Source organism: Copadichromis virginalis, linkage group LG3 (assembly GCF_057382275.1).
Source record: "Copadichromis virginalis isolate Kocher_CV1m ecotype Utaka linkage group LG3, C_Virginalis_male_GT1.1, whole genome shotgun sequence".
Taxonomy (NCBI): Eukaryota; Metazoa; Chordata; class Actinopteri; order Cichliformes; family Cichlidae; genus Copadichromis; species Copadichromis virginalis.
This window is the reverse complement of record NC_140620.1, coordinates 57,782,758-57,807,328: the sequence shown is the minus strand read 5'-3', so window position 1 is coordinate 57,807,328 and position 24,571 is coordinate 57,782,758. Positions and strand designations below refer to the sequence as shown.

Here is a 24,571-nt window from a genome sequence, read left to right as displayed (position 1 = left end):
CCTGGTGTGGTGTAAGTGGCCTGAGCAAGAGCCACATACCCTGGTGTGGTGTAATTGGCCTCAATAGCAACTAATGCCCTGGTGTGGTGTAAGTGGCCTCAGCCAGCAGCCACAGGCCCTGGTGTGGTGTAAGTGGCCTCAGCCAGAGCCACAGGCCCTGATGTGGTGTAAGTGGCCCCAGCCGGTCACTCAGGCCCTGGTGTGGTGTAGGTGGCATCAGCTAGCAGCACAAGACATTGGAAAACAGCCAAAAGCAATGTCGTTAATGTGCCCTCATTAATGGGCAGCTGCTTTTGGTCTTTTAATACACCCCTTCTCTGGATCAAAAGCGGTTCAATGACATTAAAATGAAAGGCTTACAGCACCAGGTATTCCCAGGCAGTTTCCCATCCAAGTACTAACCAAGCCCAGCCCTGCTCAGCTTCCGAGATCAGACGAGGTCGGGCGTGCTCAGGGTGGTATGGCCGTAAGCTGCTGGGCCCAGCACAATGTCTCAATTTATGGATTCAGGTGATTAGGTGGCAAGTACCTGAAGTTACGAAGACAATACTATAACCCTACCTTCATGTTTGCATAATACCCTAACCCAAAGGCTCAGTTTAGCATTTATCCAACAGCACAGGCCCTGGATTGTTGAAGATGGCCTCAGGAACCAGCACAGGGCCTGGTGTGTTGTACATGGCCACAGCTAGCAGCACAGGGCCTGGTTTGGTGAAGATGGCCTCGGCCAGAAGCGCAGGGCCTGGTGTGATGTGAGTGGCCTGAGCAAGAGCCACAGGCCCTGGTGTGGTGTAATTGGCCTCAATAGCAACTAAGGCCCTGGTGTGGTGTAAGTGGCCTGAGCAAGAGCCACATACCCTGGTGTGGTGTAATTGGCCTCAATAGCAACTAAGGCCCTGGTGTGGTGTAGGTGGCCTCAGCCAGCAGCCACAGGCCCTGGTGTGGTGTAAGTGGCCTCAGCCAGAGCAACAGGCCCTGATGTGGTGTAAGTGGCCCCAGCCGGTCACTCAGGCCCTGGTGTGGTGTAGGTGGCATCAGCTAGCAGCACAAGACATTGGAAAACAGCCAAAAGCAATGTCGTTAATGTGCCCTCATTAATGGGGAGCTGCTTCTGGTCTTTTAATACACCCCTTCTCTGGATCAAAAGCGGTTCAATGACATGAAAATCAAAGGCTTACAGCACCAGGTATTCCCAGGCAGTCTCCCATCCAAGTACTAACCAAGCTCAGCCCTGCTTAGCTTCCGAGATCAGACGAGGTCGGGCGTGCTCAGGGTGGTATGGCCGTAAGCTGCTGGCCCCAGCACAATGTCTCAATTTATGGATTCAAGTGATTAGGTGGCAAGTACCTGAAGTTACGAAGACAATCCTATAACCATACCTGCATGTTTGCATAATACCCTAACCAAAAGGCTCAGTTTGGCATTTATCCAACAGCACAGGCCCTGGATTGTTGAAGATGGCCTCAGGAACCAGCACAGGACCTGGTGTGTTTTACATGGCCACAGCAAGCAGCACAGGGCCTGGTTTGGTGAAGATGGCCTCAGCAAGCAGCCACAGGCCCTGGTTTGGTGTAAGTGGCCTCAGCTAGCAGCCACAGGCCCTGGTGTGGTGTGAGTGGCCTCAGCCAGCAGCCACAGGCCCTGGTGTGGTCTAAGTGGCCTCAGCCAGTGCCACAGGCCCTGGTGTGGTGTAAGTGGCCTAAGCCAGAGCCACAGGCCCTGGTGTGGTGTAAGTGGCCTCAACAGCAAATAAGGCCCTGGTGTGGTGTAAGTGGCCTGAGCAAGAACCACAGGGCCTGGTTTGGTGAAGATGGCCTCGGCCAGAAGCGCAGGGCCTGGTGTGATGTGAGTGGCCTGAGCAAGAGCCACAGGCCCTGGTGTGGTGTAAGTGGCCTCAGCCAGCAGCCACAGGCCCTGGTGTGGTGTAAGTCGCCTCAGCCAGAAGCCACAGGCACTGGTGTGGTGTAAGTGGCCTCAGCCAGCAGCAAAAGGGCCCTGGTGTGGTGTAAGTCGCCTCAGCCAGCAGCCACAGGCCCTGGTGTGGTGTAGGTGGCCTCAGCCAGCAGCCACAGGCCCTGGTGTGGTGTAAGTGGCCTCAGCCAGCAGCCACAGGCCCTGGTGTGGTGTAAGTGGCCTCAGCCAGCAGCCACAGGCCCTGGTGTGGTGTAAGTGGCCTCAGCCAGTGCCACAGGCCCTGGTGTGGTGTAAGTGGCCTGAGCAAGAGCCACAGACCCTGGTGTGGTATAATTGGCCTCAGCCAGCAGCCACAGGCCCTGGTGTGGTGTAAGTCGCCTCAGACAGAAGCCACAGGCACTGGTGTGGTGTAAGTGGCCTCAGCCAGCAGCAAAAGGGCCCTGGTGTGGTATAAGTCGCCTCAGCCAGCAGCCACAGGCCCTGGTGTGGTGTAGGTGGCCTCAGCCACCAGCCACAGGCCCTGGTGTGGTGTAAGTAGCCTCAGCCAGCAGCCACAGGCCCTGGTGTGGTGTAAGTGGCCTCAGCCAGCAGCCACAGGCCCTGGTGTGGTGTAAGTGGCCTCAGCCAGTGCCACAGGCCCTGGTGTGGTGTAAGTGGCCTGAGCAAGAGCCACAGGCCCTGGTGTGGTGTAAGTGGCCTGAGCAAGAGCCACAGACCCTGGTGTGGTGTAATTGGCCTCAATAGCAACTAATGCCCTGGTGTGGTGTAGGTGGCCTCAGCCAGCAGCCACAGGCCCTGGTGTGGTGTAAGTGGCCTGAGCAAGAGCCACAGGCCCTGGTGTGGTGTAAGTGGCCTGAGCAAGAGCCACAGACCCTGGTGTGGTGTAATTGGCCTCAATAGCAACTAATGCCCTGGTGTGGTGTAAGTGGCCCCAGCCGGTCACTCAGGCCCTGGTGTGGTGTAAGTGGCCTCAGCTAGCAGCCACAGGCCCTGGTGTGGTGTGAGTGGCCTCAGCCAGCAGCCACAGGCCCTGGTGTGGTCTAAGTGGCCTCAACCAGTGCCACAGGCCCTGGTGTGGTGTAAGTGGCCTGAGCAAGAGCCACAGGCCCTGGTGTGGTGTAAGTGGCCTCAGCCAGCAGCCACAGGCCCTGGTGTGGTGTAAGTGGCCTGAGCAAGTGCCACAGGCCCTGGTGTGGTGTAAGTGGCCTAAGCCAGAGCCACAGGCCCTGGTGTGGTGTAAGTGGCCTCAATAGCAAATAAGGCCCTGGTGTGGTGTAAGTGGCCTGAGCAAGAACCACAGGGCCTGGTTTGGTGAAGATGGCCTCGGCCAGAAGCGCAGGGCCTGGTGTGATGTGAGTGGCCTGAGCAAGAGCCACAGGCCCTGGTGTGGTGTAAGTGGCCTCAGCCAGCAGCCACAGGCCCTGGTGTGGTGTAAGTGGCCTCAGCCAGAAGCCACAGGCACTGGTGTGGTGTAAGTGGCCTCAGCCAGCAGCAAAAGGGCCCTGGTGTGGTGTAGGTGGCCTCAGCCAGCAGCCACAGGCCCTGGTGTGGTGTAAGTGGCCTGAGCAAGAGCCACATACCCTGGTGTGGTGTAATTGGCCTCAATAGCAACTAATGCCCTGGTGTGGTGTAAGTGGCCTCAGCCAGCAGCCACAGGCCCTGGTGTGGTGTAAGTGGCCTCAGCCAGAGCCACAGGCCCTGATGTGGTGTAAGTGGCCCCAGCCGGTCACTCAGGCCCTGGTGTGGTGTAGGTGGCATCAGCTAGCAGCACAAGACATTGGAAAACAGCCAAAAGCAATGTCGTTAATGTGCCCTCATTAATGGGCAGCTGCTTTTGGTCTTTTAATACACCCCTTCTCTGGATCAAAAGCGGTTCAATGACATTAAAATGAAAGGCTTACAGCACCAGGTATTCCCAGGCAGTCTCCCATCCAAGTACTAACCAAGCCCAGCCCTGCTCAGCTTCCGAGATCAGACGAGGTCGGGCGTGCTCAGGGTGGTATGGCCGTAAGCTGCTGGGCCCAGCACAATGTCTCAATTTATGGATTCAGGTGATTAGGTGGCAAGTACCTGAAGTTACGAAGACAATCCTATAACCCTACCTTCATGTTTGCATAATACCCTAACCCAAAGGCTCAGTTTAGCATTTATCCAACAGCACAGGCCCTGGATTGTTGAAGATGGCCTCAGGAACCAGCACAGGGCCTGGTGTGTTGTACATGGCCACAGCTAGCAGCACAGGGCCTGGTTTGGTGAAGATTGCCTCGGCCAGAAGCGCAGGGCCTGGTGTGATGTGAGTGGCCTGAGCAAGAGCCACAGGCCCTGGTGTGGTGTAATTGGCCTCAATAGCAACTAAGGCCCTGGTGTGGTGTAAGTGGCCTGAGTAAGAGCCACAGGCCCTGGTGTGGTGTAAGTGGCCTCAGCCAGCAGCCACAGGCCCTGGTGTGGTGTAAGTGGCCTGAGCAAGTGCCACAGGCCCTGGTGTGGTGTAAGTGGCCTAAGCCAGAGCCACAGGCCCTGGTGTGGTGTAAGTGGCCTGAGCAAGAGCCACAGGGCCTGGTTTGGTGAAGATGGCCTCGGCCAGAAGCGCAGGGCCTGGTGTGATGTGAGTGGCCTGAGCAAGAGCCACAGGCCCTGGTGTGGTGTAAGTGGCCTCAGCCAGCAGCCACAGGCCCTGGTGTGGTGTAAGTCGCCTCAGCCAGAAGCCACAGGCACTGGTGTGGTGTAAGTGGCCTCAGCCAGCAGCAAAAGGGCCCTGGTGTGGTGTAAGTCGCCTCAGCCAGCAGCCACAGGCCCTGGTGTGGTGTAGATGGCCTCAGCCAGCAGCCACAGGCCCTGGTGTGGTGTAAGTGGCCTCAGCCAGCAGCCACAGGCCCTGGTGTGGTCTAAGTGGCCTCAGCCAGAAGCACAGGGCCTGGTGTGATATGAGTGGCCTGAGCAAGAGCCACAGGCCCTGGTGTGGTGTAAGTGGCCTGAGCAAGAGCCACAGGCCCTGGTGTGGTGTAAGTGGCCTGAGCAAGAGCCACAGGCCCTGGTGTGGTGTAGGTGGCCTCAGCCAGCAGCCACAGGCCCTGGTGTGGTGTAGGTGGCCTCAGCCAGCAGCCACAAGCCCTTGTGTGGTGTAAGTGGCCTCAGCCAGCAGCCACAGGCCCTGGTGTGGTGTAAGTGGCCTCAATAGCAAATAAGGCCCTGGTGTGGTGTAAGTGGCCTCAGCCAGCAGCCACAGGCCCTGGTGTGGTGTAAGTGGCCTCAGCCAGTGCCACAGGCCCTGGTGTGGTGTAAGTGGCCTGAGCAAGAGCCAAAGACCCTGGTGTGGTGTAATTGGCCTCAATAGCAACTAAGGCCCTGGTTTGGTGTAGGTGGCATCAGCTAGCAGCACAAGACATTGGAAAACAGCCAAAAGCAATGTCGTTAATGTACCCTCATTAATGGGCAGCTGCTTTTGGTCTTTTAATACACCCCTTCTCTGGATCAAAAGCGGTTCAATGACATGAAAATGAAAGGCTTACAGCACCAGGTTTTCCCAGGCAGTCTCCCATCCAAGTACTAACCAAGCCCAGCCCTGCTTAGCTTCCGAGATCAGACGAGGTCGGGGGTGCTCAGGGTGGTATGGCCGTAAGCTGCTGGCTCCAGCACAATGTCTCAATTTATGGATTCAAGTGATTAGGTGGCAAGTACCTGAAGTTACGAAGATAATCCTATAACCATACCTGCATGTTTGCATAATACCCTAACCCAAAGGCTCAGTTTGGCATTTATCCAACAGCACAGGCCCTGGATTGTTGAAGATGGCCTCAGGAACCAGCACAGGGCCTGATGTGTTGTACATGGCCACAGCAAGCAGCACAGGCCCTGGTGTGGTGTAGATGGCCTCAGCCAGCAGCCACAGGCCCTGGTGTGGTGTAGGTGGCCTCAGCCAGCAGCCACAGGCCCTGGTGTGGTCTAAGTGGCCTCAGCCAGAAGCACAGGGCCTGGTGTGATATGAGTGGCCTGAGCAAGAGCCACAGGCCCTGGTGTGGTGTAAGTGGCCTGAGCAAGAGCCACAGGCCCTGGTGTGGTGTAAGTGGCCTGAGCAAGAGCCACAGGCCCTGGTGTGGTGTAGGTGGCCTCAGCCAGCAGCCACAAGCCCTTGTGTGGTGTAAGTGGCCTCAGCCAGCAGCCACAGGCCCTGGTGTGGTGTAAGTGGCCTCAGCCAGTGCCACAGGCCCTGGTGTGGTGTAAGTGGCCTGAGCAAGAGCCACAGACCATGGTGTGGTGTAATTGGCCTCAATAGCAACTAAGGCCCTGGTGTGGTGTAGGTGGCCTAAGCCAGCAGCCACAGGCCCTGGTGTGGTGTAAGTGGCCTCAGCCAGCAGCCACAGGCCCTGGTGTGGTGTAAGTCGCCTCAGCCAGAAGCCACAGGCACTGGTGTGGTGTAAGTGGCCTCAGCCAGCAGCAAAAGGGCCCTGGTGTGGTGTAAGTCGCCTCAGCCAGCAGCCACAGGCCCTGGTGTGGTGTAGATGGCCTCAGCCAGCAGCCACAGGCCCTGGTGTGGTGTAAGTGGCCTCAGCCAGCAGCCACAGGCCCTGGTGTGGTCTAAGTTGCCTCAGCCAGAAGCACAGGGCCTGGTGTGATATGAGTGGCCTGAGAAAGAGCCACAGGCCCTGGTGTGGTGTAAGTGGCCTGAGCAAGAGCCACAGGCCCTGGTGTGGTGTAAGTGGCCTGAGCAAGAGCCACAGGCCCTGGTGTGGTGTAAGTGGCCTGAGCAAGAGCCACAGGCCCTGGTGTGGTGTAATTGGCCTCAATAGCAACTAAGGCCCTGGTTTGGTGTATGTGGCCTCAGCCAGCAAATAAGGCCGTGGTGTGGTGTAGGTGGCATCAGCTAGCAGCACAAGACATTGGAAAACAGCCAAAAGCAATGTCGTTAATGTGCCCTCATTAATGGGCAGCTGCTTTTGGTCTTTTAATACACCCCTTCTCTGGATCAAAAGCGGTTCAATGACATGAAAATGAAAGGCTTACAGCACCAGGTATTCCCAGGCAGTCTCCCATCCAAGTACTAACCAAGCCCAGCCCTGCTTAGCTTCCGAGATCAGACGAGGTCGGGCGTGCTCAGGGTGGTATGGCCATAAGCTGCTGGCCCCAGCACAATGTCTCAATTTATGGATTCAAGTGATTAGGTGGCAAGTACCTGAAGTTACGAAGACAATCCTATAACCATACCTGCATGTTTGCATAATACCCTAACCCAAAGGCTCAGTTTGGCATTTATCCAACAGCACAGGCCCTGGATTGTTGAAGATGGCGTCAGGAACCAGCACAGGGCCTGGTGTGTTGTACATGGCCACAGCAAGCAGCACAGGGCCTGGTTTGGTGAAGATGGCCTCGGCCAGAAGCACAGGGCCTGGTGTGATATGAGTGGCCTGAGCAAGAGCCACAGGCCCTGGTGTGTTGTAAGTGGCCTCAGCCAGCAGCCACAGGCCCTGGTGTGGTGTAGGTGGCCTCAGCCAGCAGCCACAGGCCCTTGTGTGGTGTAATTGGCCTCAATAGCAACTAAGGCCCTGGTGTGGTGTAGGTGGCCTCAGCCAGCAGCCACAGGCCCTGGTGTGGTGTAAGTGGCCTCAGCCAGTGCCACAGGCCCTGGTGTGGTGTAAGTGGCCTGAGCAAGAGCCACAGACCCTGGTGTGGTGTAATTGGCCTCAATAGCAACTAAGGCCCTGGTGTGGTGTAGGTGGCCTCAGCCAGCAGCCACAGGCCCTGGTGTGGTGTAAGTGGCCTCAGCCAGCAGCCACAGGCCCTGGTGTGGTGTAAGTGGCCTCAGCCAGTGCCACAGGCCCTGGTGTGGTGTAAGTGGCCTGAGCAAGAGCCACAGACCCTGGTGTGGTGTAATTGGCCTCAGCCAGCAGCCACAGGCCCTGGTGTGGTGTAAGTCGCCTCAGACAGAAGCCACAGGCACTGGTGTGGTGTAAGTGGCCTCAGCCAGCAGCAAAAGGGCCCTGGTGTGGTATAAGTCGCCTCAGCCAGCAGCCACAGGCCCTGGTGTGGTGTAGGTGGCCTCAGCCACCAGCCACAGGCCCTGGTGTGGTGTAAGTGGCCTCAGCCAGCAGCCACAGGCCCTGGTGTGGTGTAAGTGGCCTCAGCCAGCAGCCACAGGCCCTGGTGTGGTGTAAGTGGCCTCAGCCAGTGCCACAGGCCCTGGTGTGGTGTAAGTGGCCTGAGCAAGAGCCACAGGCCCTGGTGTGGTGTAAGTGGCCTGAGCAAGAGCCACAGACCCTGGTGTGGTGTAATTGGCCTCAATAGCAACTAATCCCCTGGTTTGGTGTAGGTGGCCTCAGCCAGCAGCCACAGGCCCTGGTGTGGTGTAAGTGGCCTCAGCCAGTGCCACAGGCCCTGGTGTGGTGTAAGTGGCCTGAGCAAGAGCCAAAGACCCTGGTGTGGTGTAATTGGCCTCAATAGCAACTAAGGCCCTGGTGTGGTGTAGGTGGCATCAGCTAGCAGCACAAGACATTGGAAAACAGCCAAAAGCAATGTCTTTAATGTGCCCTCATTAATGGGGAGCTGCTTCTGGTCTTTTAATACACCCCTTCTCTGGATCAAAAGCGGTTCAATGACATGAAAATTAAAGGCTTACAGCACCAGGTATTCCCAGGCAGTCTCCCATCCAAGTACTAACCAAGCCCAGCCCTGCTTAGCTTCCGAGATCAGACGAGGTCGGGCGTGCTCAGGGTGGTATGGCCGTAAGCTGCTGGCCCCAGCACAATGTCTCAATTTATGGATTCAAGTGATTAGGTGGCAAGTACCTGAAGTTACGAAGACAATGCTATAACCATACCTGCATGTTTGCATAATACCCTAACCCAAAGGCTCAGTTTGGCATTTATCCAACAGCACAGGCCCTGGATTGTTGAAGATGGCCTCAGGAACCAGCACAGGGCCTGGTGTGTTGTACATGGCCACAGCAAGGAGCACAGGGCCTGGTTTGGTGAAGATGGCCTCGGCCAGAAGCGCAGGGCCTGGTGTGATGTGAGTGGCCTGAGCAAGAGCCACAGGCCTTGGTGTGGTGTAAGTGGCCTCAGCCAGCAGCCACAGGCCCTGGTGTGGTGTAAGTCGCCTCAGCCAGAAGCCACAGGCACTGGTGTGGTGTAAGTGGCCTCAGCCAGCAGCCACAGGCCCTGGTGTGGTGTAGGTGGCCTCAGCCAGCAGCCACAGGCCCTGGTGTGGTGTAGGTGGCCTCAGCCAGTGCCACAGGCCCTGGTGTGGTGTAAGTGGCCTGAGTAAGAGCCACAGGCCCTGGTGTGGTGTAAGTGGCCTCAGCCAGCAGCCACAGGCCCTGGTGTGGTGTAAGTGGCCTGAGCAAGTGCCACAGGCCCTGGTGTGGTGTAAGTGGCCTAAGCCAGAGCCACAGGCCCTGGTGTGGTGTAAGTGGCCTGAGCAAGAGCCACAGGGCCTGGTTTGGTGAAGATGGCCTCGGCCAGAAGCGCAGGGCCTGGTGTGATGTGAGTGGCCTGAGCAAGAGCCACAGGCCCTGGTGTGGTGTAAGTGGCCTCAGCCAGCAGCCACAGGCCCTGGTGTGGTGTAAGTCGCCTCAGCCAGAAGCCACAGGCACTGGTGTGGTGTAAGTGGCCTCAGCCAGCAGCAAAAGGGCCCTGGTGTGGTGTAAGTCGCCTCAGCCAGCAGCCACAGGCCCTGGTGTGGTGTAGATGGCCTCAGCCAGCAGCCACAGGCCCTGGTGTGGTGTAAGTGGCCTCAGCCAGCAGCCACAGGCCCTGGTGTGGTCTAAGTGGCCTCAGCCAGAAGCACAGGGCCTGGTGTGATATGAGTGGCCTGAGCAAGAGCCACAGGCCCTGGTGTGGTGTAAGTGGCCTGAGCAAGAGCCACAGGCCCTGGTGTGGTGTAAGTGGCCTGAGCAAGAGCCACAGGCCCTGGTGTGGTGTAGGTGGCCTCAGCCAGCAGCCACAGGCCCTGGTGTGGTGTAGGTGGCCTCAGCCAGCAGCCACAAGCCCTTGTGTGGTGTAAGTGGCCTCAGCCAGCAGCCACAGGCCCTGGTGTGGTGTAAGTGGCCTCAGCCAGTGCCACAGGCCCTGGTGTGGTGTAAGTGGCCTGAGCAAGAGCCACAGACCATGGTGTGGTGTAATTGGCCTCAATAGCAACTAAGGCCCTGGTGTGGTGTAAGTGGCCTCAGCCAGCAGCCACAGGCCCTGGTGTGGTGTAAGTGGCCTCAGCCAGAGCCACAGGCCCTGATGTGGTGTAAGTGGCCCCAGCCGGTCACTCAGGCCCTGGTGTGGTGTAGGTGTCATCAGCTAGCAGCACAAGACATTGGAAAACAGCCAAAAGCAATGTCGTTAATGTGCCCTCATTAATGGGCAGCTGCTTTTGGTCTTTTAATACACCCCTTCTCTGGATCAAAAGCGGTTCAATGACATGAAAATCAAAGGCTTACAGCACCAGGTATTCCCAGGCAGCCTCCCATCCAAGTACTAACCAAGCCCAGCCCTGCTTAGCTTCCGAGATCAGACGAGGTCAGGGGTGCTCAGGGTGGTATGGCCGTAAGCTGCTGGCCCCAGCACAATGTCTCAATTTATGGATTCAAGTGATTAGGTGGCAAGTACCTGAAGTTACGAAGACAATCCTATAACCATACCTGCATGTTTGCATAATACCCTAACCAAAAGGCTCAGTTTGGCATTTATCCAACAGCACAGGCCCTGGATTGTTGAAGATGGCGTCAAGCACCAGCACAGGACCTGGTGTGTTTTACATGGCCACAGCAAGCAGCACAGGGCCTGGTTTGGTGAAGATGGCCTCAGCAAGCAGCCACAGGCCCTGGTTTGGTGTAAGTGGCCTCAGCTAGCAGCCACAGGCCCTGGTGTGGTGTGAGTGGCCTCAGCCAGCAGCCACAGGCCCTGGTGTGGTCTAAGTGGCCTCAGCCAGTGCCACAGGCCCTGGTGTGGTGTAAGTGGCGTGAGCAAGAGCCACAGGCCCTGGTGTGGTGTAAGTGGCCTCAGCCAGCAGCCACAGGCCCTGGTGTGGTGTAAGTGGCCTGAGCAAGTGCCACAGGCCCTGGTGTGGTGTAAGTGGCCTGAGCAAGTGCCACAGGCCCTGGTGTGGTGTAAGTGGCCTCAATAGCAAATAAGGCCCTGGTGTGGTGTAAGTGGCCTGAGCAAGAACCACAGGGCCTGGTTTGGTGAAGATGGCCTCGGCCAGAAGCGCAGGGCCTGGTGTGATGTGAGTGGCCTGAGCAAGAGCCACAGGCCCTGGTGTGGTGTAAGTGGCCTCAGCCAGCAGCCACAGGCCCTGGTGTGGTGTAAGTGGCCTCAGCCAGAAGCCACAGGCACTGGTGTGGTGTAAGTGGCCTCAGCCAGCAGCAAAAGGGCCCTGGTGTGGTGTAGGTGGCCTCAGCCAGCAGCCACAGGCCCTGGTGTGGTGTAAGTGCCCTCAATAGCAACTAAGGCCCTGGTGTGGTGTAAGTGGCTTCAGCCAGCAGCCACAGGCCCTGGTGTGGTGTAAGTGGCCTCAGCCAGTAGCCACAGGCCCTGGTGTGGTGTAGGTGGCCTCAGCCAGCAGCCACAGGCCCTGGTGTGGTGTAAGTGGCCTCAATAGCAACTAAGGCCCTGGTGTGGTGTAAGTGGCTTCAGCCAGCAGCCACAGGCTCTGGTGTGGTGTAACTGGCCTCAGCCAGCAGCCACAGGCCCTGGTGTGGTGTAAGTGGCCTCAGCCAGAGCCACAGGCCCTGATGTGGTGTAAGTGGCCCCAGCCGGTCACTCAGGCCCTGGTGTGGTGTAGGTGGCATCAGCTAGCAGCACAAGACATTGGAAAACAGCCAAAAGCAGTGTCGTTAATGTGCCCTCATTAATGGGCAGCTGCTTTTGGTCTTTTAATACACCCCTTCTCTGGATCAAAAGCGGTTCAATGACATGAAAATCAAAGGCTTACAGCACCAGGTATTCCCAGGCAGTCTCCCATCCAAGTACTAACCAAGCCCAGCCCTGCTTAGCTTCCGAGATCAGACGAGGTCGGGCCTGCTCAGGGTGGTATGGCCGTAAGCTGCTGGCCCCAGCACAATGTCTCAATTTATGGATTCAAGTGATTAGGTGGCAAGTACCTGAAGTTACGAAGACAATCCTATAACCATACCTGCATGTTTGCATAATACCCTAACCCAAAGGCTCAGTTTGGCATTTATCCAACAGCACAGGCCCTGGATTGTTGAAGATGGCCTCAGGAACCAGAACAGGGCCTGGTGTGTTGTACATGGCCACAGCAAGGAGCACAGGGCCTGGTTTGGTGAAGATGGCCTCGGCCAGAAGCGCAGGGCCTGGTGTGATGTGAGTGGCCTGAGCAAGAGCCACAGGCCTTGGTGTGGTGTAAGTGGCCTCAGCCAGCAGCCACAGGCCCTGGTGTGGTGTAAGTCGCCTCAGCCAGAAGCCACAGGCACTGGTGTGGTGTAAGTGGCCTCAGCCAGCAGCAAAAGGGCCCTGGTGTGGTGTAAGTCGCCTCAACCAGCAGCCACAGGCCCTGGTGTGGTGTAGGTGGCCTCAGCCAGCAGCCACAGGCCCTGGTGTGGTGTAAGTGGCCTCAGCCAGCAGCCACAGGCCCTGGTGTGGTGTAAGTGGCCTCAGCCAGCAGCCACAGGCCCTGGTGTGGTGTAAGTGGCCTCAGCCAGTGCCACAGGCCCTGGTGTGGTGTAAGTGGCCTGAGCAAGAGCCACAGACCCTGGTGTGGTGTAATTGGCCTCAGCCAGCAGCCACAGGCCCTGGTGTGGTGTAAGTCGCCTCAGACAGAAGCCACAGGCACTGGTGTGGTGTAAGTGGCCTCAGCCAGCAGCAAAAGGGCCCTGGTGTGGTATAAGTCGCCTCAGCCAGCAGCCACAGGCCCTGGTGTGGTGTAGGTGGCCTCAGCCAGCAGCCACAGGCGCTGGTGTGGTGTAAGTGGCCTCAGCCAGCAGCCACAGGCCCTGGTGTGGTGTAAGTGGCCTCAGCCAGCAGCCACAGGCCCTGGTGTGGTGTAAGTGGCCTCAGCCAGTGCCACAGGCCCTGGTGTGGTGTAAGTGGCCTGAGCAAGAGCCACAGGCCCTGGTGTGGTGTAAGTGGCCTGAGCAAGAGCCACAGACCCTGGTGTGGTGTAATTGGCCTCAATAGCAACTAATGCCCTGGTGTGGTGTAGGTGGCCTCAGCCAGCAGCCACAGGCCCTGGTGTGGTGTAAGTGGCCTGAGCAAGAGCCACAGGCCCTGGTGTGGTGTAAGTGGCCTGAGCAAGAGCCACAGACCATGGTGTGGTGTAATTGGCCTCAATAGCAACTAAGGCCCTGGTGTGGTGTAAGTGGCCTCAGCCAGCAGCCACAGGCCCTGGTGTGGTGTAAGTGGCCTCAGCCAGCAGCCACAGGCCCTGGTGTGGTGTAAGTGGCCTCAGCCAGTGCCACAGGCCCTGGTGTGGTGTAATTGGCCTCAATAGCAACTAAGGCCCTGGTGTGGTGTAAGTGGCCTGAGCAAGAGCCACATACCCTGGTGTGGTGTAATTGGCCTCAATAGCAACTAAGGCCCTGGTGTGGTGTAGGTGGCCTCAGCCAGCAGCCACAGGCCCTGGTGTGGTGTAAGTGGCCTCAGCCAGAGCAACAGGCCCTGATGTGGTGTAAGTGGCCCCAGCCGGTCACTCAGGCCCTGGTGTGGTGTAGGTTGCATCAGCTAGCAGCACAAGACATTGGAAAACAGCCAAAAGCAATGTCGTTAATGTGCCCTCATTAATGGGGAGCTGCTTCTGGTCTTTTAATACACCCCTTCTCTGGATCAAAAGCGGTTCAATGACATGAAAATCAAAGGCTTACAGCACCAGGTATTCCCAGGAAGTCTCCCATCCAAGTACTAACCAAGGCCAGCCCTGCTTAGCTTCCGAGATCAGACGAGGTCGGGTGTGCTCAGGGTGGTATGGCCGTAAGCTGCTGGCCCCAGCACAATGTCTCAATTTATGGATTCAAGTGATTAGGTGGCAAGTACCTGAAGTTACGAAGACAATCCTATAACCATACCTGCATGTTTGCATAATACCCTAACCAAAAGGCTCAGTTTGGCATTTATCCAACAGCACAGGCCCTGGATTGTTGAAGATGGCCTCAAGAACCAGCACAGGACCTGGTGTGTTTTACATGGCCACAGCAAGCAGCACAGGGCCTGGTTTGGTGAAGATGGCCTCAGCAAGCAGCCACAGGCCCTGGTTTGGTGTAAGTGGCCTCAGCTAGCAGCCACAGGCCCTGGTGTGGTGTGAGTGGCCTCAGCCAGCAGCCACAGGCCCTGGTGTGGTCTAAGTGGCCTCAGCCAGTGCCACAGGCCCTGGTGTGGTGTAAGTGGCCTGAGCAAGAGCCACAGGCCCTGGTGTGGTGTAAGTGGCCTCAGCCAGCAGCCACAGGCCCTGGTGTGGTGTAAGTGGCCTGAGCAAGTGCCACAGGCCCTGGTGTGGTGTAAGTGGCCTAAGCCAGAGCCACAGGCCCTGGTGTGGTGTAAGTGGCCTCAATAGCAAATAAGGCCCTGGTGTGGTGTAAGTGGCCTGAGCAAGAACCACATGGCCTGGTTTGGTGAAGATGGCCTCGGCCAGAAGCGCAGGGCCTGGTGTGATGTGAGTGGCCTGAGCAAGAGCTACAGGCCCTGGTGTGGTGTAAGTGGCCTCAGCCAGCAGCCACAGGCCCTGGTGTGGTGTAAGTGGCCTCAGCCAGAAGCCACATGCACTGGTGTGGTGTAAGTGGCCTCAGCCAGCAGCAAAAGGGCCCTGGTGTGGTGTAGGTGGCCTCAGCCAGCAGCCACAGGCCCTGGTGTGGTGTAAGTGGCCTCAATAGCAACTAAGGCCCTGGTGTGGTGTAAGTGGCTTCAGCCAGCAGCCACAGGCCCTGGTGTGGTGTAAGTGGCCTCAGCCAGCAGCCACAGGCCCTGGTGTGGTGTAGGTGGCCTCAGCCAGCAGCCACAGGCCCTGGTGTGGTGTAAGTGGCCTCAATAGCAACTAAGGCCCTGGTGTGGTGTAAGTGGCTTCAGCCAGCAGCCACAGGCTCTGGTGTGGTGTAAGTGGCCTCAGCCAGAGCCACAGTCCCTGATGTGGTGTAAGTGGCCCCAGCCGGTCACTCAGGCCCTGGTGTGGTGTAGGTGGCATCAGCTAGCAGCACAAGACATTGGAAAACAGCCAAAAGCAGTGTCGTTAATGTGCCCTCATTAATGGGCAGCTGCTTTTGGTCTTTTAATACACCCCTTCTCTGGATCAAAAGCGGTTCAATGACATGAAAATGAAAGGCTTACAGCACCAGGTATTCCCAGGCAGTCTCCCATCCAAGTACTAACCAAGCCCAGCCGTGCTCAGCTTCCGAAATCAGACGAGGTCGGGCGTGCTCAGGGTGGTATGGCCGTAAGCTGCTGGCCCCAGCACAATGTCTCAATTTATGGATTCAGGTGATTAGGTGGCAAGTACCTGAAGTTACGAAGACAATCCTATAACCCTACCTTCATGTTTGCATAATACCCTAACCCAAAGGCTCAGTTTAGCATTTATCCAACAGCACAGGCCCTGGATTGTTGAAGATGGCCTCAGGAACCAGCACAGGGCCTGGTGTGTTGTACATGGCCACAGCTAGCAGCACAGGGCCTGGTTTGGTGAAGATGGCCTCGGCCAGAAGCGCAGGGCCTGGTGTGATGTGAGTGGCCTGAGCAAGAGCCACAGGCCCTGGTGTGGTGTAAGTGGCCTGAGCAAGAGCCACAGGCCCTGGTGTGGTGTAAGTGGCCTCAATAGCAAATAAGGCACTGGTGTGGTGTAAGTGGCCTCAGCCAGCAGCCACAGGCCCTGGTGTGGTGTAAGTGGCCTCAGCCAGTGCCACAGGCCCTGGTGTGGTGTAAGTGGCCTGAGCAAGAGCCACAGACCATGGTGTGGTGTAATTGGCCTCAATAGCAACTAAGGCCCTGGTGTGGTGTAAGTGGCCTCAGCCAGTGCCACAGGCCCTGGTGTGGTGTAAGTGGCCTGAGCAAGAACCACAGGGCCTGGTTTGGTGAAGATGGCCTCGGCCAGAAGCGCAGGGCCTGGTGTGATGTGAGTGGCCTGAGCAAGAGCCACAGGCCCTGGTGTGGTGTAAGTGGCCTCAGCCAGCAGCCACAGGCCCTGGTGTGGGGTAATTGGCCTCAGCCAGAAGCCACATGCACTGGTGTGGTGTAAGTGGCCTCAGCCAGCAGCAAAAGGGCCCTGGTGTGGTGTAGGTGGCCTCAGCCAGCAGCCACAGGCCCTGGTGTGGTGTAAGTGGCCTCAATAGCAACTAAGGCCCTGGTGTGGTGTAAGTGGCTTCAGCCAGCAGCCACAGGCCCTGGTGTGGTGTAAGTGGCCTCAGCCAGCAGCCACAGGCCCTGGTGTGGTGTAGGTGGCCTCAGCCAGCAGCCACAGGCCCTGGTGTGGTGTAAGTGGCCTCAATAGCAACTAAGGCCCTGGTGTGGTGTAAGTGGCTTCAGCCAGCAGCCACAGGCTCTGGTGTGGTGTAAGTGGCCTGAGCAAGAGCCACAGGCCCTGGTGTGGTGTAAGTGGCCTGAGCAAGAGCCACAGACCCTGGTGTGGTGTAATTGGCCTCAATAGCAACTAAGGCCCTGGTGTGGTGTAGGTGGCCTCAGCCAGAGCCACAGGCCCTGATGTGGTGTAAGTGGCCCCAGCCGGTCACTCAGGCCCTGGTGTGGTGTAGGTGGCATCAGCTAGCAGCACAAGACATTGGAAAAGAGCCAAAAGCAATGTCGTTAATGTGCCCTCATTAATGGGCTTTTGGTCTTTTAATACACCCCTTCTCTGGATCAAAAGCGGTTCAATGACATGAAAATGAAAGGCTTACAGCACCAGGTATTCCCAGGCAGTCTCCCATCCAAGTACTAACCAAGCCCAGCCCTGCTTAGCTTCCGAGATCAGACGAGGTCGGGCGTGCTCAGGGTGGTATGGCCGTAAGCTGCTGGCCCCAGCACAATGACTCAATTTATGGATTCAAGTGATTAGGTGGCAAGTACCTGAAGTTACGAAGACAATCCTATAACCATACCTGCATGTTTGCATAATACCCTAACCCAAAGGCTCAGTTTGGCATTTATCCAACAGCACAGGCCCTGGATTGTTGAAGATGGCCTCAGGAACCAGCACAGGGCCTGGTGTGTTGTACATGGCCACAGCTAGCAGCACAGGGCCTGGTTTGGTGAAGATGGCCTCGGCCAGAAGAGCAGGGCCTGGTGTGATGTGAGTGGCCTGAGCAAGAGCCACAGGCCCTGGTGTGGTGTAAGTGGCCCCAGCCGGTCACTCAGGCCCTGGTTTGGTGTAAGTGGCCTCAGCTATCAGCCACAGGCCCTGGTGTGGTGTGAGTGGCCTCAGCCAGCAGCCACAGGCCCTGGTGTGGTCTAAGTGGCCTCAGCCAGTGCCACAGGCCCTGGTGTGGTGTAAGTGGCCTGAGCAAGAGCCACAGGCCCTGGTGTGGTGTAAGTGGCCTCAGCCAGCAGCCACAGGCCCTGGTGTGGTATAAGTGGCCTGAGCAAGTGCCACAGGCCCTGGTGTGGTGTAAGTGGCCTCAATAGCAAATAAGGCCCTGGTGTGGTGTAAGTGGCCTGAGCAAGAACCACAGGGCCTGGTTTGGTGAAGATGGCCTCGGCCAGAAGCGCAGGGCCTGGTGTGATGTGAGTGGCCTGAGCAAGAGCCACAGGCCCTGGTGTGGTGTAAGTGGCCTCAGCCAGCAGCCACAGGCCCTGGTGTGGTGTAATTGGCCTCAGCCAGAAGCCACATGCACTGGTGTGGTGTAAGTGGCCTCAGCCAGCAGCAAAAGGGCCCTGGTGTGGTGTAGGTGGCCTCAGCCAGCAGCCACAGGCCCTGGTGTGGTGTAAGTGGCCTCAATAGCAACTAAGGCCCTGGTGTGGTGTAAGTGGCTTCAGCCAGCAGCCACAGGCCCTGGTGTGGTGTAAGTGGCCTCAGCCAGCAGCCACAGGCCCTGGTGTGGTGTAAGTGGCCTCAGCCAGCAGCCACAGGCCCTGGTGTGGTGTAAGTGGCCTCAGCCAGCAGCCACAGGCCCTGGTGTGGTGTAATTGGCCTCAATAGCAACTAAGGCCCTGGTGTGGTCTAAGTGGCCTGAGCAAGAGCCACATACCCTGGTGTGGTGTAATTGGCCTCAATAGCAACTAAGGCCCTGGTGTGGTGTAGGTGGCCTCAGCCAGCAGCCACAGGCCCTGGTGTGGTGTAAGTGGCCTCAGCCAGAGCAACAGGCCCTGATGTGGTGTAAGTGGCCCCAGCCGGTCACTCAGGCCCTGGTGTGGTGTAGGTGGCATCAGCTAGCAGCACAAGACATTGGAAAACAGCCAAAAGCAATGTCGTTAATGTGCCCTCATTAATGGGGAGCTGCTTCTGGTCTTTTAATACACCCCTTCTCTGGATCAAAAGCGGTTCAATGACATGAAAATCAAAGGCTTACAGCACCAGGTATTCCCAGGCAGTCTCCCATCCAAGTACTAACCAAGCCCAGCCCTGCTTAGCTTCCGAGATCAGACGAGGTCAGGCGTGCTCAGGGTGGTATGGCCGTAAGCTGCTGGCCCCAGCACAATGTCTCAATTTATGGATTCAAGTGATTAGGTGGCAAGTACCTGAAGTTACGAAGACAATCCTATAACCATACCTTCATGTTTGCATAATACCCTAACCAAAAGGCTCAGTTTGGCATTTATCCAACAGCACAGGCCCTGGATTGTTGAAGATGGCCTCAAGAACCAGCACAGGACCTGGTGTGTTTTACATGGCCACAGCAAGCAGCACAGGGCCTGGTTTGGTGAAGATGGCCTCAGCAAGCAGCCACAGGCCCTGGTTTGGTGTAAGTGGCCTCAGCTAGCAGCCACAGGCCCTGGTGTGGTGTGAGTGGCCTCAGCCAGCAGCCACAGGCCCTGGTGTGGTCTAAGTGGCCTCAGCCAGTGCCACAGGCCCTGGTGTGGTGTAAGTGGCCTAAGCCAGAGCCACAGGCCCTGGTGTGGTGTAAGTGGCCTAAGCCAGAGCCACAGGCCCTGGTGTGGTGTAAGTGGCCTCAGCCAGAAGCCACATGCACTGGTGTGTTGTAAGTGGCCTCAGCCAGCAGCAAAAGGGCCCTGGTGTGGTGTAGGTGGCCTCAGCCAGCAGCCACAGGCCCTGGTGTGGTGTAAGTGGCCTCAATAGCAACTAAGGCCCTGGTGTGGTGTAAGTGGCTTCAGCCAGCAGCCACAGGCCCTGGTGTGGTGTAAGTGGCCTCAGCCAGCAGCCACAGGCCCTGGTGTGGTGTAAGTGGCCTCAATAGCAACTAAGGCCCTGGTGTGGTGTAAGTGGCTTCAGCCAGCAGCCACAGGCTCTGGTGTGGTGTAACTGGCCTCAGCCAGCAGCCACAGGCCCTGGTGTGGTGTAAGTGGCCTCAGCCAGAGCCACAGGCCCTGATGTGGTGTAAGTGGCCCCAGCCGGTCACTCAGGCCCTGGTGTGGTGTAGGTGGCATCAGCTAGCAGCACAAAACATTGGAAAACAGCCAAAAGCAGTGTCGTTAATGTGCCCTCATTAATGGGGAGCTGCTTCTGGTCTTTTAATACACCCCTTCTCTGGATCAAAAGCGGTTCAATGACATGAAAATTAAAGGCTTACAGCACCAGGTATTCCCAGGGAGTCTCCCATCCAAGTACTAACCAAGCCCAGCCCTGCTTAGCTTCCGAGATCAGACGAGGTCGGGCGTGCTCAGGGTGGTATGGCCGTAAGCTGCTGGGCCCAGCACAATGTCTCAATTTATGGATTCAAGTGATTAGGTGGCAAGTACCTGAAGTTACGAAGACAATCCTATAACCATACCTGCATGTTTGCATAATACCCTAACCCAAAGGCTCAGTTTGGCATTTATCCAACAGCACAGGCCCTGGATTGTTGAAGATGGCCTCAGGAAACAGCACAGGGCCTGGTGTGTTGTACATGGCCACAGCAAGCAGCACAGGGCCTGGTTTGGTGAAGATGGCCTCGGCCAGAAGCACAGGGCCTGGTGTGATATGAGTGGCCTGAGCAAGAGCCACAGGCCCTGGTGTGGTGTAAGTGGCCAGAGCAAGAGCCACAGGCCCTGGTGTGGTGTAAGTGGCCTGAGCAAGAGCCACAGGCCCTGGTGTGGTGTAGGTGGCCTCAGCCAGCAGCCACAGGCCCTGGTGTGGTGTAGGTGGCCTCAGCCAGCAGCCACAAGCCCTTGTGTGGTGTAAGTGGCCTCAGCCAGCAGCCACAGGCCCTGGTGTGGTGTAAGTGGCCTCAGCCAGTGCCACAGGCCCTGGTGTGGTGTAAGTGGCCTGAGCAAGAGCCACAGGCTCTGGTGTGGTGTAATTGGCCTCAATAGCAACTAAGGCCCTGGTGTGGTGTAAGTGGCTTCAGCCAGCAGCCACAGGCCCTGGTGTGGTGTAAGTGGCCTCAGCCAGCAGCCACAGGCCCTGGTGTGGTGTAGGTGGCCTCAGCCAGCAGCCACAGGGCCTGGTGTGGTGTAAGTGGCCTCAATAGCAACTAAGGCCCTGGTGTGGTGTAAGTGGCTTCAGCCAGCAGCCACAGGCTCTGGTGTGGTGTAACTGGCCTCAGCCAGCAGCCACAGGCCCTGGTGTGGTGTAAGTGGCCTCAGCCAGAGCCACAGGCCCTGATGTGGTGTAAGTGGCCCCAGCCGGTCACTCAGGCCCTGGTGTGGTGTAGGTGGCATCAGCTAGCAGCACAAAACATTGGAAAACAGCCAAAAGCAGTGTCGTTAATGTGCCCTCATTAATGGGGAGCTGCTTCTGGTCTTTTAATACACCCCTTCTCTGGATCAAAAGCGGTTCAATGATATGAAAAAGAAAGGCTTACAGCACCAGGTATTCCCAGGCAGTCTCCCATCCAAGTACTAACCAAGCCCAGCCCTGCTTAGCTTCCGAGATCAGATGAGGTCGGGCGTGCTCAGGGTGGTATGGCCGTAAGCTGCTGGGCCCAGCACAATGTCTCAATTTATGGATTCAAGTGATTAGGTGGCAAGTACCTGAAGTTACGAAGACAATCCTATAACCATACCTGCATGTTTGCATAATACCCTAACCCAAAGGCTCAGTTTGGCATTTATCCAACAGCACAGGCCCTGGATTGTTGAAGATGGCCTCAGGAAACAGCACAGGGCCTGGTGTGTTGTACATGGCCACAGCAAGCAGCACAGGGCCTGGTTTGGTGAAGATGGCCTCGGCCAGAAGCACAGGGCCTGGTGTGATATGAGTGGCCTGAGCAAGAGCCACAGGCCCTGGTGTGGTGTAAGTGGCCAGAGCAAGAGCCACAGGCCCTGGTGTGGTGTAAGTGGCCTGAGCAAGAGCCACAGGCCCTGGTGTGGTGTAGGTGGCCTCAGCCAGCAGCCACAGGCCCTGGTGTGGTGTAGGTGGCCTCAGCCAGCAGCCACAAGCCCTTGTGTGGTGTAAGTGGCCTCAGCCAGTGCCACAGGCCCTGGTGTGGTGTAAGTGGCCTGAGCAAGAGCCACAGGCTCTGGTGTGGTGTAATTGGCCTCAATAGCAACTAAGGCCCTGGTTTTGTGTATGTGGCCTCAGCCAGCAAATAAGGCCGTGGTGTGGTGTAGGTGTCATCAGCTAGCAGCACAAGACATTGGAAAACAGCCAAAAGCAATGTCGTTAATGTGCCCTCATTAATGGGCAGCTGCTTTTGGTCTTTTAATACACCCCTTCTCTGGATCAAAAGCGGTTCAATGACATGAAAATCAAAGGCTTACAGCACCAGGTATTCCCAGGCAGTCTCCCATCCAAGTACTAACCAAGCCCAGCCCTGCTTAGCTTCCGAGATCAGACGAGGTCGGGCGTGCTCAGGGTGGTATGGCCGTAAGCTGCTGGCTCCAGCACAATGTCTCAATTTATGGATTCAAGTGATTAGGTGGCAAGTACCTGAAGTTACGAAGACAATCCTATAACCATACCTGCATGTTTGCATAATACCCTAACCCAAAGGCTCAGTTTGGCATTTATCCAACAGCACAGGCCCTGGATTGTTGAAGATGGCCTCAGGAACCAGCACAGGGCCTGATGTGTTGTACATGGCCACAGCAAGCAGCACAGGGCCTGGTTTGGTGAAGATGGCCTCGGCCAGAAGCACAGGGCCTGGTGTGATATGAGTGGCCTGAGCAAGAGCCACAGGCCCTGGTGTGTTGTAAGTGGCCTCAGCCAGCAGCCACAGGCCCTGGTGTGGTGTAGGTGGCCTCAGCCAGCAGCCACAGGCCCTTGTGTGGTGTAATTGGCCTCAATAGCAACTAAGGCCCTGGTGTGGTGTAGGTGGCCTCAGCCAGCAGCCACAGGCCCTGGTGTGGTGTAAGTGGCCTCAGCCAGCAGCCACAGGCCCTGGTGTGGTGTAAGTGGCATCAGCTAGCAGCACAAGACATTGGAAAACAGCCAAAAGCAGTGTCGTTAATGTGCCCTCATTAATGGGCAGCTGCTTTTGGTCTTTTAATACACCCCTTCTCTGGATCAAAAGCGGTTCAATGACATGAAAATGAAAGGCTTACAGCACCAGGTATTCCCAGGCAGTCTCCCATCCAAGTACTAACCAAGCCCAGCCCTGCTTAGCTTCCGAGATCAGACGAGGTCGGGCGTGCTCAGGGTGGTATGGCCGTAAGCTGCTGGCTCCAGCACAATGTCTCAATTTATGGATTCAAGTGATTAGGTGGCAAGTACCTGAAGTTACGAAGACAATGCTATAACCATACCTGCATGTTTGCATAATACCCTAACCCAAAGGCTCAGTTTGGCATTTATCCAACAGCACAGGCCCTGGATTGTTGAAGATGGCCTCAGGAACCAGCACAGGGCCTGGTGTGTTGTACATGGCCACAGCAAGGAGCACAGGGCCTGGTTTGGTGAAGATGGCCTCGGCCAGAAGCGCAGGGCCTGGTGTGATGTGAGTGGCCTGAGCAAGAGCCACAGGCCTTGGTGTGGTGTAAGTGGCCTCAGCCAGCAGCCACAGGCCCTGGTGTGGTGTAAGTCGCCTCAGCCAGAAGCCACAGGCACTGGTGTGGTGTAAGTGGCCTCAGCCAGCAGCCACAGGCCCTGGTGTGGTGTAGGTGGCCTCAGCCAGCAGCCACAGGCCCTGGTGTGGTGTAGGTGGCCTCAGCCAGCAGCCACAGGCCCTGGTGTGGTGTAAGTGGCCTCAGCCAGCAGCCACAGGCCCTGGTGTGGTGTAAGTGGCCTGAGCAAGAGCCACAGGCCCTGGTGTGATTGTAAGTGGCCTCAGCCAGCAGCCACAGGCCCTGGTGTGGTGTAAGTGGCCTGAGCAAGTGCCACAGGCCCTGGTGTGGTGTAAGTGGCCTGAGCAAGTGCCACAGGCCCTGGTGTGGTGTAACTGGCCTCAATAGCAAATAAGGCCCTGGTGTGGTGTAAGTGGCCTGAGCAAGAACCACAGGGCCTGGTTTGGTGAAGATGGCCTCGGCCAGAAGCGCAGGGCCTGGTGTGATGTGAGTGGCCTGAGCAAGAGCCACAGGCCCTGGTGTGGTGTAAGTGGCCTCAGCCAGCAGCCACAGGCCCTGGTGTGGTGTAAGTGGCCTCAGCCAGAAGCCACAGGCACTGGTGTGGTGTAAGTGGCCTCAGCCAGCAGCAAAAGGGCCCTGGTGTGGTGTAGGTGGCCTCAGCCAGCAGCCACAGGCCCTGGTGTGGTGTAAGTGGCCTCAATAGCAACTAAGGCCCTGGTGTGGTGTAAGTGGCTTCAGCCAGCAGCCACAGGCCCTGGTGTGGTGTAAGTGGCCTCAGCCAGCAGCCACAGGCCCTGGTGTGGTGTAGGTGGCCTCAGCCAGCAGCCACAGGCCCTGGTGTGGTGTAAGTGGCCTCAATAGCAACTAAGGCCCTGGTGTGGTGTAAGTGGCTTCAGCCAGCAGCCACAGGCTCTGGTGTGGTGTAACTGGCCTCAGCCAGCAGCCACAGGCCCTGATGTGGTGTAAGTGGCCCCAGCCGGTCACTCAGGCCCTGGTGTGGTGTAGGTGGCATCAGCCAGCAGCCACAGGCCCTGGTGTGGTGTAAGTCGCCTCAGCCAGAAGCCACAGGCACTGGTGTGGTGTAAGTGGCCTCAGCCAGCAGCAAAAGGGCCCTGGTGTGGTGTAAGTCGCCTCAGCCAGCAGCCACAGGCCCTGGTGTGGTGTAGGTGGCCTCAGCCAGCAGCCACAGGCCCTGGTGTGGTGTAAGTGGCCTCAGCCAGCAGCCACAGGCCCTGGTGTGATGTAAGTGGCCTCAGCCAGCAGCCACAGGCCCTGGTGTGGTGTAAGTGGCCTCAGCCAGTGCCACAGGCCCTGGTGTGGTGTAAGTGGCCTCAGCCAGCAGCCACAGGCCCTGGTGTGGTGTAAGTCGCCTCAGACAGAAGCCACAGGCACTGGTGTGGTGTAAGTGGCCTCAGCCAGCAGCAAAAGGGCCCTGGTGTGGTATAAGTCGCCTCAGCCAGCAGCCACAGGCCCTGGTGTGGTGTAGGTGGCCTCAGCCACCAGCCACAGGCCCTGGTGTGGTGTAAGTAGCCTCAGCCAGCAGCCACAGGCCCTGGTGTGGTGTAATAGGCCTCAGCCAGCAGCCACAGGCCCTGGTGTGGTGTAAGTGGCCTCAGCCAGTGCCACAGGCCCTGGTGTGGTGTAAGTGGCCTGAGCAAGAGCCACAGGCCCTGGTGTGGTGTAAGTGGCCTGAGCAAGAGCCA

General features: G+C 57.4%; 10 non-coding genes and 6 pseudogenes across 10 annotated transcripts; all 16 read right to left on the bottom strand.

The window, feature by feature from the left end:
- Positions 1–353: 353 nt before the first annotated feature.
- On the bottom strand, positions 354–472 carry LOC146715459 (5S ribosomal RNA; annotated as a pseudogene).
- A 699-nt stretch (positions 473–1,171) lies between these two features.
- LOC146715458 (5S ribosomal RNA) lies at positions 1,172–1,290 on the bottom strand (annotated as a pseudogene).
- Positions 1,291–3,808: 2,518 nt separating this feature from the next.
- On the bottom strand, positions 3,809–3,927 carry LOC146715457 (5S ribosomal RNA; annotated as a pseudogene).
- Positions 3,928–5,416: 1,489 nt separating this feature from the next.
- On the bottom strand, positions 5,417–5,535 carry LOC146715456 (5S ribosomal RNA). Its single transcript, XR_014919844.1, has one exon. It is a non-coding gene; the product is annotated as a 5S ribosomal RNA (ribosomal RNA).
- A 1,373-nt stretch (positions 5,536–6,908) lies between these two features.
- Positions 6,909–7,027, bottom strand: LOC146715455 (5S ribosomal RNA). Its single transcript, XR_014919835.1, has one exon. It is a non-coding gene; the product is annotated as a 5S ribosomal RNA (ribosomal RNA).
- A 1,490-nt stretch (positions 7,028–8,517) lies between these two features.
- LOC146715454 (5S ribosomal RNA) lies at positions 8,518–8,636 on the bottom strand. The gene has a single exon (XR_014919475.1). It is a non-coding gene; the product is annotated as a 5S ribosomal RNA (ribosomal RNA).
- A 1,690-nt stretch (positions 8,637–10,326) lies between these two features.
- LOC146715453 (5S ribosomal RNA) lies at positions 10,327–10,445 on the bottom strand (annotated as a pseudogene).
- Positions 10,446–11,819: 1,374 nt separating this feature from the next.
- Positions 11,820–11,938, bottom strand: LOC146715452 (5S ribosomal RNA; annotated as a pseudogene).
- Positions 11,939–13,707: 1,769 nt separating this feature from the next.
- LOC146715451 (5S ribosomal RNA) lies at positions 13,708–13,826 on the bottom strand. The gene has a single exon (XR_014919891.1). It is a non-coding gene; the product is annotated as a 5S ribosomal RNA (ribosomal RNA).
- A 1,334-nt stretch (positions 13,827–15,160) lies between these two features.
- Positions 15,161–15,279, bottom strand: LOC146715450 (5S ribosomal RNA; annotated as a pseudogene).
- Positions 15,280–16,719: 1,440 nt separating this feature from the next.
- Positions 16,720–16,838, bottom strand: LOC146715449 (5S ribosomal RNA). The gene has a single exon (XR_014919467.1). It is a non-coding gene; the product is annotated as a 5S ribosomal RNA (ribosomal RNA).
- A 1,489-nt stretch (positions 16,839–18,327) lies between these two features.
- LOC146715448 (5S ribosomal RNA) lies at positions 18,328–18,446 on the bottom strand. Its single transcript, XR_014919899.1, has one exon. It is a non-coding gene; the product is annotated as a 5S ribosomal RNA (ribosomal RNA).
- A 1,060-nt stretch (positions 18,447–19,506) lies between these two features.
- Positions 19,507–19,625, bottom strand: LOC146715447 (5S ribosomal RNA). Its single transcript, XR_014919422.1, has one exon. It is a non-coding gene; the product is annotated as a 5S ribosomal RNA (ribosomal RNA).
- A 1,096-nt stretch (positions 19,626–20,721) lies between these two features.
- On the bottom strand, positions 20,722–20,840 carry LOC146715446 (5S ribosomal RNA). Its single transcript, XR_014919578.1, has one exon. It is a non-coding gene; the product is annotated as a 5S ribosomal RNA (ribosomal RNA).
- A 779-nt stretch (positions 20,841–21,619) lies between these two features.
- LOC146715445 (5S ribosomal RNA) lies at positions 21,620–21,738 on the bottom strand. Its single transcript, XR_014919466.1, has one exon. It is a non-coding gene; the product is annotated as a 5S ribosomal RNA (ribosomal RNA).
- Positions 21,739–22,402: 664 nt separating this feature from the next.
- LOC146715444 (5S ribosomal RNA) lies at positions 22,403–22,521 on the bottom strand. The gene has a single exon (XR_014919465.1). It is a non-coding gene; the product is annotated as a 5S ribosomal RNA (ribosomal RNA).
- Positions 22,522–24,571: the final 2,050 nt, after the last annotated feature.